The sequence below is a fragment of the Oryzias melastigma genome, unplaced genomic scaffold (genome assembly GCF_002922805.2).
Source record: "Oryzias melastigma strain HK-1 unplaced genomic scaffold, ASM292280v2 sc00358, whole genome shotgun sequence".
In the NCBI taxonomy this organism is placed as follows: Eukaryota; Metazoa; Chordata; class Actinopteri; order Beloniformes; family Adrianichthyidae; genus Oryzias; species Oryzias melastigma.
In genome coordinates this window covers 72298-82113 of record NW_023416956.1, presented here as the reverse complement: position 1 = coordinate 82113, position 9816 = coordinate 72298, and the positions used below count along the sequence as shown (strand labels likewise).

Genomic DNA, 9816 nt, shown 5'->3' with positions numbered 1-9816 from the left:
GCTTCCGTCAAAAACGTTTCTGGACTTCATAATGTGGATCAACGCTGGTTCTTCGTAGGCAGAGGGGAGGGGCGGGGCTTATCACCCAGGCTGCAGAGCGGCCGCGAGCAAAAAGGTCCGAGCTGTGTCTGTGTTTTTATAAAGTAGATGCAGACAGCGGACGCGGTTTCTAATGTAACAAACACACGGATTGTAAGGGCGGTAACAGCTTTAACCTGTCCAAACATCGCGATAAAATATATGAAATTTTAGCGGAGAGGCGCTGACTGTAAATGAGACATCTAGCAGTGTTATTAATCCAACAGGTAAGTGTGCTCGCGGTACACATGTGGAGCACGTGACTGAAGTGTTGATTATCAAAGAAAAGTGAAGGAAAATATAATTAAAAGGAGGTGAAATGAATATGGATACTGGCACTGTAAAATAATGAACAATAAACAATGATTAACAGCCTGAACATTAATATTATGCCTCAATAATAATAAATTATCTGACATCATGTGTAGAATGAAAATTAAAATGCAGCATTATGCATTTTTACTTACAGTTTTTGTTCTTTTTTACTTACAGTTTTTGTTCTTTGGATTGAGAAGGCCATTTGATATGCTCTGCATTTTAGCTCTTAACTGGAGATTTGCCTATTTTTTCCTTAAAATATGGTTAATTTTATTCTAATGTTGGAAAGGACATTAAATTGTTATATCGTGTTTTAAATTGTTCAAAAAAGTTTTTGCGGAAAATTAAAACATAACTGTGTGTTAAAAATAGTTAAATATCTGTCAGCTGGTGGTTCTGAGGACAAGCCAAAAGAGAGCAGACCCAGACCCAGGAGCAGATGACAATAATTTATTGAAGACTGCAGGAGGATAAGCAGGAACAGGTGAGTCAGTGCAGGGATCTCCTCCAGCCACCAGGAGGTGCAGCACTCTGTGGAGTGGGAACAGGTGAGCAGTGGCCAACAGGAAGATGAATGTAGATTTTTCTGTAGCTTACTGTCTTGAAGATGGAGTAGTGGCTGGAAGGAATGGAGTGGGATTTCTGCTCAGGATGAGGCAACAGGAAACACAGCAGCGAAGGGAGGAGGAGGAGAAGGGGGTGTAAGGGAGGTCCAAGGCTGAATGAAGGTCTGGTACACATGAATTCAATCCAGGAGAAATGTAGAGAGGTACTCACAAAAGGCACAAGGGAAGCAGGCTGAACGGGTGGTTGTGAGGCAGAAACAGGTCAGGTCAGATTGGAATGGAATGGATGAACGGGGTCTGGAGCTTTTCAGGAGCAGGTAGTCGTGGCTGTAAGGCTGAAACGTTCCAGCAAGGCTGTGATGCAGGAGCTGGTTTAAATAGGCACAGTCACAGGTGACAGAAATCAAGGGAAGATTACCTTGAGGGGGTGGAGCAGGGCAGGCATGACAATATCATAGATTAACAGGTAATATAATGGTTTTTGGAATATTTGCCATATCGAGATACATCGGTATCGTGAATCGCATCATATCGCGATGTACCCTGAGATTCCCAGAGCTAGTGAAGTACTTTGTATGCTTATTGATATGATTCGAAGTGTTTCCAAAAATTAATTTAGCTTATATCTTGTTGTTTTTTGCTGTTTTTTTTTTTTACTGATCCAAAAAATGATCCGAACCGTGACCCTAAAACCGTGACACGATCCGAACCGTGAGTTTTGTGATTCGATACACCCCTAATGTTTACTATTGTTAACATTGAATTTAACAGATAATTCCAATTCAGTTGTTGTCAATGCTTGTCAAAGACATAGTATTACTGATTTCAGCAATGTTGCACAAAAGTGTCTATAATTTGTTGCACAAAATAAGAAAAGTTGTTTATTATGATTGTGTTTAAGCTAAAAAAGATAAATGGGGATATATTTTCATAAAAAACATGTTCTTCTATATAATGCTAGTTATTAGAGAGAATTTTTACATCGCAGTATTGCGATATTATCGATATTGTGAGCCATGTATCGCGTATCGTATCGTGAGGTTCCCAGTGATTCCCAGCCCTATTTTGTATGAAGGCTATTTTTATAACTGGACCTATTGAAATTTTAATTGGTTACCTCTATAGGGCTGCCACGATTATTCGACTAATCAACGACTAATCGACTATTAAAATAGTCGACTAATAATTTGGTCGTCGAAGCGTCGTTTTTTTGTTTGTTTTTTTTTCCTTGTTTTGATCTTAAAACTACGGTTCTCGTCACACATACGCCGTTTTGCTAATCCGGTCAGCAGTGATGTCACAGGAAGTTCTCGGTAGGCTCATAACAACACACTAGCTAAAAATGTGGGAAGCATAAGGAAAATAAAAGAGGAAAAGGTGCTAAATGTAATTTCTGCAAGACAGAACTTGTGTTCCATGAGATCACTATGGCAATAAATGATCACCTGAGGATGAAGCATGTTGAGACTGAGTTTGATCACGCTGAACAGAGAACTTCGTCGAGCAAAGCTAACATCAGCGCTAACACAGCTAGCGCTGTCGCGGCTGTCATTACTGCGCTGTTTGGAGATGAACCAGAAGATCTGCAGCAGATCCGTGTCTGTGGCGCTTCTGTCTGCATAGTGAACGTTTCATAATCTGCGCTCTTCTAACCAAACGCCGCGAGGACGGCGCGGATAATGAGTTTACACTGGAAATGAACCGCTCGTCCGAGGCTTCATTCATATTCCGCGCCGGGATCATGTCGTTCGGTTCGAAGAGCGGATTATGAGACATTCACCCCACAGACAGAGAGGCTGTGTGTGGGTACGGATCTGCAGCAGAGTTATGGAACGATTTAAAACTAGAGTCCCAAAATAAAATATAAAAACAAAATAAAACTATGAGTCCCAGGAGTGAAGTAGCTCACCTAAAAGTCTAAAGCTAAGTTTACAAGTGTAGCATTACATTATCTGCATTAAGCTACAATTAAATGTAACTTAAAGTCACAAAAACGACAACAAACAGCAAAACAACCCCAACATTAAAGAAGTTACACAGATTTATGGGTTCTCCTCCAAACTGAACAATTTGAAGTATCAGTCTGCGCATGTGCAGTGTATGTAGGTGGAGAAAGAATGAAAGTACTGTTGTACATTCTAACACCTCTTGCTTTTCTCACCTTTTAAAAAATAGATTTCCCCCTTTTTATTTATTTTCTTTGTTTCTATGGACATTCTGAGGTTTTTTATGTATAGGAATATCTTGAGTTCAAAGATGTTATTAGTGTTTTGCTTTAATAAATGGGCCTCAGTGAGCAAATATTTTGATTGTGTTTATGTCTGCAAATAACTTTTGAAAAACTTTGTACATGTTTTATTAAATATGTGTTTTAAAGCTTTAAAAAATAATTTCCGGCTTTTAATACGTTTTCTGTTGTTGATTCAGATTACCTCATTTGATTTAAGTCTTGTTTTAATGCCAGAAACCAATGAAGGAGAAAACCTGAATGATTCATTAAAAGATTGATAAACTATTGTCTTTATTTTAGTTAGAATATAGCTTAAAGACCTCAAGTTTAAAGATAATGATGGTTAAGATGAGTGTTTTACATCCAGTCGCCACACGAACCGATTAGTGGACTAATCGAAAAAAAATAGTCGGAGATTAGTTGACTATTGAAATAATCGTTTGTGGCAGCCCTGATCTAGAGCATCAACTCCACCCATGAAATTGTTGTAAAGGCTGAAGATGCTTGGGCATTCCATAGACGTGGCAAGCGGCGATCAACGGCACAGGGAGCAGCATCCAGTCCACCACAGCTAACCACCAAACTTCGGCGGACGACGGCCCTCTACCCGGCAAGCAGCGACTACCGAGCCCGGAAAGCCAGACCGCTATATTAGGTGAACGTAAACCAGCGCTTGTTGTTGTAGCATGATGCCTTCTACCTCTTCGGCTCCCAGCCCTCTTTCCTGCCCCACTTGTCATATGTTTAGTCAGGATCCCGCCTCATTTAATGAAGACAATGGTCGTTGTGTTAACTGTAGTCTGATCTCAGACCTGTTATCCAGGCTCGAACAGCTGGAAGCGCGTCTTAGCTCAATGGAAGCTAAACCAGCTAGCCATGTTGTTGTCACTCGGAGCGCTAGCCGCGCTAGTAAAACTGACTTAGCTAGCATCCCACCGCCTTCTCAGCAGTCGGGGAATCCCCAGAATGAGTTTGTACCGGTGGGGAAGAAGCACAGAGCTAAACTGAGACTCGTAGAGCGCCCGGAGCTCCCTGTATGGAACAGGTTTCCTCCCCTCAGTAACGCACCAACTGAACCAAAAACCCTGGTCATCGGCTCCTCCGAGGTCAGACACGTAAAGCTCAAGGGAGCTACAGTTAGATGTTACCCGGGAGCCAGAGTCTGTGACATCGAAGGAAACCTCAGAATGTTAGCCCAGAGTAAGGCGAGGTTCCGTCAGATCGTAATTCACGCAGGTGGCAACGACGCCCGATGGGTTAGCGTTAGGGTTAGGGTTAGGGTTAGGCTTAGGGTTAGGCTTAGGGTTAGAAGATCGCGATAAAACGATCTCTCAAAAATGACAGATCATCAGCTTTGGAGATCGTAAGACGGTTTTTTATCGTCATATCGCCCAGCCCTAATTTGAAAGCATTGTAATATCTATAAATCACCCAAACAGAAAGACTCAGAAAGCAGTTTTATTTATAATTATTTATCGCCCTCCCGGGTCGTATTATGAATTTTTATCTGAGTTTTCTGAATTTTTATCAAATATTATTTTAGATTCTGACAAAATCATAATAACAGTAGATTTTAATATTCATATTGATGATTCCAGGGACTGTCTTAGAAAAGCAGTTGCGGCTTTATTAGAATATGTTGGTTTCACGCAAAATGTAAATCAACCACTCACTGTCACAAGCACACCCTGGACCTTGTTTTAACTCATGGAGTTGAGATTAGCCAGCTGAATGTCCTTCCTCATAACCCCATACTCTCAGATCATTTTCTAATTACCTTTCATTTTAAACTAGAAAATTCTACTGCTCCAATAAATAAGAAAGAGCTTAAACGAACATTATCTGACCGTTCTGTGTCCGAATTTAGACCCGCAGTCCAACCAATGTTTAGTAACATGTTGGATAAATATTCTCAGAGCACTTTAAGCCCCGTTGATAATGATCAGTTTGTCAATGATTCCATGCAAGCCCTCAGGGGAACACTTCATGCTGTTGCCCGTCTGAAGCTTAAGCTTGTTAGACAAAACAGAGTAGCACCGTGGTTTAACGCTGAAACACGTTCCCTAAAACAAATAACTCGTAAATTAGAAATAAAATGGTGCTGTTCCGGATCAGAACACTCTCTGAATGCTTGGAGATGTAGCCTCTTAAGTTATAAAAAATTCCTGCGTAAAGCGAGAACTCAGTATTACTCAACTTTAATAGCAGAAAATGCAAACAATCCAAGATTTCTCTTTAGTACTATAGCCAGGCTGACCAGCAGCCACAGCTCGGTTGAACCACATATTCCTGCTACTATCAGCTCTGAAGATTTCCTTCAATTCTTTGATAATAAAATCTCAAATATTAGACAGAAGCTAAATGTGGTTATTCCCACTATCGACCCAAAGCAGGCAGAAGTCGTAGAAATAAAGGCATCCATAGAAACGTCTGTAACATTAGACTGCTTTACTGCTGTCGACCAAGCAGAAATAGCATCAGTTATTACGTCTTCTAAAACCTCCACTTGTCTCTTAGACCCAATCCCCACTAAACTTTTTAAAGAAATCTTCCCCCTTATTAGTGAATCCATATTAACCATAATAAATACCTCTCTAGAGACTGGTTATGTGCCTCAGTCTTTTAAATATGCGGTTGTTAAACCTCTTTTGAAAAAACCCAGCCTGGATCCTGACATTCTAGCCAACTATAGACCAATATCTAATCTCCCATTCATATCTAAAATCCTAGAAAGAGTTGTAGTAAAGCAGCTGCAGTGCCACCTACAGGACAATAATCACTTTGAAGATTTTCAGTCAGGGTTCAGACCTCACCATAGCACTGAAACTGCACTGGTCAGAGTTACTAATGACCTGCTATTGGCTTCAGAAAAGGGACTAATCTCTATTCTGGTCCTGTTAGACCTGAGCGCAGCCTTTGATACCATCGACCACAGCATCTTACTCCAGAGACTAGAGCATGACATAGGGATCAGGGGATCTGCCCTCCAGTGGTTTGAATCCTATTTATCTGATAGATACCAGTTTGTTAATGTAAATGGACAGTCCTCTCATTGTACTAGAGTTAGCTACGGAGTCCCTCAGGGCTCAGTTCTAGGGCCCATTCTGTTCACGCTTTACATGCTGCCCTTAGGAAACATAATCAGGAAACATAGCATTAACTTTCACTGTTATGCAGATGATACACAGCTGTATTAATCCATTAAACCTGACCAGAATGACCACCTAGAGAAACTGAATTCATGCATCAGAGACATTAAGACCTGGATGACAATTAATTACCTCCTCCTGAACCCAGAAAAAACTGAGGTCATGATACTGGGTCCTAAACACCTGAGAGATGCTCTCTCAGATCAGATAGTCTCCCTGGATGGTGTAAATGTTGCCTCTAATTCTTCAGTCAGAAACTTAGGGGTTTTATTTGACCAGGATTTATCATTTAAGGCTCACATATCTCAAGCTTGTAAAACTGCATTTTTTCATCTACGTAATATAGCTAGGATCAGGAATATGTTATCTAAAAGTGACGCTGAAAAACTCATCCATGCATTTGTTACGTCTAGACTGGATTACTGTAACTCTTTACTAATAGCATGCCCGAAAAGTTCTTTAAAAAGTTTTCAGCTTGTCCAGAATGCAGCAGCACGATTGTTAGCAGGAACTAGTAGAAGAGAACACATCACTCCTGTGTTAGCTTCTCTCCACTGGCTACCAGTTGAATCCAGGATCAAGTTCAAAATCCTCCTGTTAACCTATAAGGCTCTGAATGGTGTGGCCCCATCCTATATTAGAGATCTCATAGTTCCTTACCAACCAATCAGAACACTTCGCTCACAAAATGCAGGACTGCTTGTAGTTCCTAGAATTTCTAAAAGTACAGTTGGAGGTAGAACCTTCAGCTATCAAGCTCCTGTTCTATGGAATAAGCTCCCAGCTCATGTCAGAGAGGCAGGTACAGTTTCTACCTTCAAAACTAGCCTTAAAACATTCCTCTTTGGACAGGCGTTCTGCCAGACTAGCTAGTAATCAGAGAATATTCCCTCTCATGTGGTCCTTATGAGGCTAGATTAATAAATTAATATTGATGCGTTTAAATATAAATTTAGATTTTCCATCAGCGTTATTTTTCAGATCAGCTCTGGGGTTCTGTTCTCTATTCTCATCTACTTCTCCTCTCTTCTATTCTTTATTATTTATTGTATTTAGTTCTCCATGCTTTTGTTGGTGCAGTTCCATTCACATGTTGTTCTTCTTTCCCACTCTCCTCTGGGGAGCGGGAGAGATTTCAGATCCCCGGTGGATCGCCCACGCTCCCACTCTTGGCTGTGGACCACGCCCCCGACACCATCCTGCATCTCTGAGTGAGAGTGATTTCTGCTGGGTCGTCTTTCCTCCTGGTCGTGGACTGCACTTCTGCTTCATCTTGACTATGGACTTCATCATCACTTGTCCCTCAGCTTTATCTGAATGAACTCTTAGATACGTAGTTGTAGAAGCTAATCTATCTTTAACTGTTCTGGTATCACCTGTCCGTCCTGGGATAGGATCTCTCCTTCATGTGTTTTTTCCTGACTCAGGTTTTTTTAGGAGTTCTTCCTTACCGGGAGGGAGGGTCTAAGGGCAGGGATAACCAATTTATTTAGTCTTAGTTTTTAACTATTGTTCATATTTTGAAGCCCAATGAGGCAAAATACTTTGTGATTTTGGGCTATATAAATTGAATTGAATTGAATTGAATTGAATTGAATAGACACATTTCTTTCAAGCTTTGTATTCCACCTTTGAATGGTGAAAACGGGTTTTGTGCTAGAAACAGTACTGGCAACAATCACTGCTCTGTTGTCAAACCATTCGACTTCTCTCATGTCCACAGTCTCCACCTCAGCCTGCTGCTCCTCAAATGTCCTTCTTACCCCGGGCTCACACGGCTAGCGTTACAGCTCAGGTGCGATGCGGGAGCAGTCTAGCTACAGTCGATGGCTCATATTAGTTACAGGTTGGCTGCAGCCACAGGCTCTGCTCGCAAAACTCCAAACTCACGTATGTTCACTCTAAACTCCCCTTTGTTCACTGCGGTTCAGCTGCGTCGTCCAGCAAAATTTGAACCTGAGGCCTGACCGCAAATGCAGGACGTGAACGCCTGCAGTGGGATTTCCTCTTGCACTTTTAACCCTTCCGCTCTCTTTGGGGTCCAGTTGACTCCAACCACATATTGATATGTGATTTCTTCCATGACAAAGGTGGACAGGATTTTATGTCTGTCATGGACATTAGTGAAACTCAAAAATAAAAGATAAAAAAAAGTTCAGCGCACTGTCTTGGGGGGTCCAGATGACCCCACTTTTATTGTAAACAAACTAAGGAGAGCGGAAGGGTTAAAGTTACGTAAAGACTGCGGTGCTGCGGAGCTGTAACACTAGCCGTGTGAACCCGGGGTTATCTTTTTCTTCATCTCTGAATCTCAACTGAAACTGCGCCCACACAGACGATTTACTCCACTGTCCCGAGGGCACCCCCTTGTTTCAAGAACAACAAATGGGTCCAAAGAGGAAAAGCAGCTGACAAAGTCAATCATGTGGTTTACATTGTCCTAAGAGACTTGAAGAAGCTTTAACACAATCAGGGTTTTTCCTGCATAGAGAATTTGGTAGCGCCGCCACCACCTAATTTACAAGCACCGTCAGCTCCTGCGCACCGAAAGGGGGCTGGCTGATTCTAAGGGGGCAGTCTGTGAGCTAGAGAAGACATGCTTAAAAAAAAAAAGGATCCCAAAGAAGAAGGGAAAAAATTAAGATAGGAATCTTTTCACAGGAGTAATTCCATGAAAAAAGAAAAAAAAGAGACAGCCTGTTTATTGATACGCGCGCCTGCATCAAACAGAGCGGAGCGGGAGTGAGAGAGGAGAGACTCCGCGTGCTCATAACAGCCTCAGTGGGGGGGTTTGTGAAGAGTTTGTTTTTTTAATCTTTAAGTAGAATTATTTACATAGAGCTTCAGATTAGAGTCATTTGTTGTTTAATTGCATATCAATAGTAGCTTTGTTAGTTACATTGTGCCATTTAGGCTTTTTTAATGAGGTGAAAAGTAAAAGCGGAGCCACCACCAGTGTGTGAATGGGTCTGTGACTTTGGGCCCTTGAAGGAGGATAAAAAGTGCTAAAGAAGTATACCCCATTTACCATTTAAAATAAACTTTTTTTGAACAACTCCTGAAATTGCATAAAATTTAGGGCTGTCAGATTTGTTGCGTTAAAGACGCCGACAATTTTTTTGACGCATTAATCGCGGACTTTCTCATACGTGCCTTTCCATACCGCGCGCGGGCGTCCCGCCCTTTAACTCACCGGCTGCTCTCACTAGATCACGGGCGGGTCTCCAACCTCCGAGCTGCGAGCTAAAACAGGCCGGTGCTAGGACCTGGAGATCTCCTGCACTCTAACCCGGCTCCGGTTCGCGTCCAGTACCACGTCTGGTGGTACCGGCTCGTGTCCGGCGCTGCGGACCCCCGACGTTCCGAACAGCAAGCTCACTGGGGGATGTTTTAAATGTTCTGGAGGTTTAAGCGTGATCCAACCCCAGCATAGCGGTCTGTCTGCCGGCATATTCATCACGTGAGCTCCGCTGAG

The 9816-nt window shown here is 42.0% G+C and overlaps 1 long non-coding RNA gene and 1 pseudogene across 1 annotated transcript; one reads left to right on the top strand and one right to left on the bottom strand.

The window, feature by feature from the left end:
• Positions 1-861: 861 nt before the first annotated feature.
• On the bottom strand, positions 862-1672 carry LOC118598352. The gene is made up of 3 exons (XR_004947470.1): positions 1174-1672; positions 994-1015; positions 862-927 (listed from the first exon to the last, which is right to left on the bottom strand). It is a non-coding gene; the product is annotated as an uncharacterized LOC118598352 (long non-coding RNA).
• Positions 1673-7500: 5828 nt separating this feature from the next.
• LOC112140066 overlaps positions 7501-9816 on the top strand; it is a 7861-nt pseudogene continuing 5545 nt past the window's right edge.